We start from the raw sequence: 2146 nt of genomic DNA on the forward strand, positions 1-2146 counted from the left end.
GTAAATCTGATGTCGGTTTATTTTGTTGTCATTTTTTTGTTACATGTCAATGTCTGAATAGGACTGCCTGAGTCTTAGTTGGGTTTGGTGGTATCATCCATTTCGTCATCCATATTTCCAGCAGTTGGAAGTATGAGTAGCGGCTTTTATCTTTTTCCCCTGTCCCTCTGTTCGGCAGCTTCATCGGCTGTCTTCGCCATCTCCCCCCTCCTCCCCCCCCCCCCCCCCCTCAATCACTATTCCCGCTTACAGAGTGTTCCGTACTAGGTTCGCACCCAGGTGCGCGTGCTGGCGGCACGCCTGCTGTTGCTGCACTTGCCCCTGAAATCATTTCGATGTCTGTTATCTCATTTATCTTCTAGATCTTTCTAATAGCGGGGTCCTATGCCTTACTAACGATGTACCCGCTATCACGATTTATCAACGGTCTCCTTATTTGAATGTCAATAGAAACTTGGTGTGGTCATAATCCATTCCATGTAATTTCGTCAGGCAATGTTCTGCGACTGCCGATTTGTTAGGCTGCTGCTGTCGGTGTTCTGTTGATGTTCCCGGCAACGATCTTCGACAGTACGCACCCTCTTACCTATGTACGTCTTGCCACATTGTCAAGGTGTTTTATAGATCCCGGATATCCCTAGACTAAGGTTGTCTTTCACACCATCAAGCAGTATCCGTGTTTTGGCTGGTGGGCGAAAGACTGTCTTCACTTGGTGTTTCCGGAGAATTCGTCTTATCTTCCAGTATAACGCGCGACAAAAAGGAATAAATGCAATGGTTGTGTCCTCGTGAAAATCCGCTTCTGTACACGTCCTTAGGAAGGCATGGGGCCCCACCTGTTAGAAAGCTCAAGAAGAGATATGAAATATCACATATCGAACTAACTTTGTGGCAGGTGGAGGAACAGCAGACGTACCACCAGCGCTCTCACCTGGGCGCGAACCTAGGACGGAAGACTGTGTCGGTGGGAAGAATGGGGATAGAGATGCTGGGCGCGGACTGCCGATGGAGCGTCCGATCAGTGGGACAGGGGGAAAACTAAAATCTGGGTGCCCGACCACGACGCACCAGCAGAGAAACGGTGCAATCACGCTGGGACCTTTTAACACTCACTTCCCTAGCGATGGGTGGGGCAGGCCGGACGTGATTGCATTGCCCTACTGAAAGTAGTTGGGCAGCACAGGCACCCGCTCGACCAAATCTCATAGCATGAGCAGTGATCGCCACAAAGAGGAAGTGCTCGACCTGCTCGAAGACGAACCTGACATGAACGAAGCGGATGCCTATGCAGTCCTGGCCTTCCTCAACCAGAGGATGCTTTGGGCAGCAGACGCAGCCACACCGCAGCGGTCGCTACGCCCGCGAGGTTTTGCACGTCGACTACTGCCACACATCCTGGAGGCAATTACCGTGAAGAACCAGCTGTTCGGCGAAAAAGTTCAAACAAAGGCAGCACGTTTTGTATTATCGCGAAATATGGAAGAGAGTGTCACAGAAATGATACACGATTTGGGCTGGACATCATTAAAAGAAAGGCGTTTTTCGTTGCGACGGAATATTCTCACGAAATTCCAATCACCAACATTCTCCAGCATGAGATTTTCACTCTGCAGCGGAGTGTGCGCTGATATGAAACTTCCTTGCAGATTAAAACTGTGTGCCGGACCGAGACTCGAAAGCTGTGAGGACGGGGCGTGAGTCGTGCTTGGGTAGCTCAGTTGGTAGAGCACTTGCCCGCGAAAGGCAAAGGTCCCGAGTTCGAGTCTCGGTCCGGCAAACAGTTTTAATCTGCAGGAAGTTTCATACCAACTTTCATAGGGAGGAACGATCACCACGATAAAATAAGGAAATCAGAACTAGTACGGAAAGATATAGGTGTTCATTCTTTCCGCGCGCTAAACGAGATTGGAATAATAGAGAATTGTGAAGGTGGTTCGATGAACCCTCTGCCAGGCACTTAAATGTGATTTGCAGAGTATCCATGTAGATGTAGATGTAGATGTAGAACGGCAGATCACCCGGCACCAAGACACAAAACGGTGGCTGAACCGCATAGGCACAGGGATCATTGCGGCCATCGAGTAGCACAGCAACCAGAATGGGGTGACCTAGTGAACACACACAAACGTGATGATGGCAGTGCCTG

General features: G+C 49.8%; 1 non-coding gene across 1 annotated transcript; it reads left to right on the forward strand.

Moving 5' to 3' along the window:
- Positions 1-1702: 1702 nt before the first annotated feature.
- Trnas-cga lies at positions 1703-1777 on the forward strand. Its single transcript has one exon. It is a non-coding gene; the product is annotated as a tRNA-Ser (tRNA).
- The last annotated feature ends 369 nt before the right edge of the window (positions 1778-2146 follow it).

This window comes from Schistocerca piceifrons, chromosome 4 (genome assembly GCF_021461385.2).
Source record: "Schistocerca piceifrons isolate TAMUIC-IGC-003096 chromosome 4, iqSchPice1.1, whole genome shotgun sequence".
NCBI lineage: Eukaryota > Metazoa > Arthropoda > Insecta > Orthoptera > Acrididae > Schistocerca > Schistocerca piceifrons.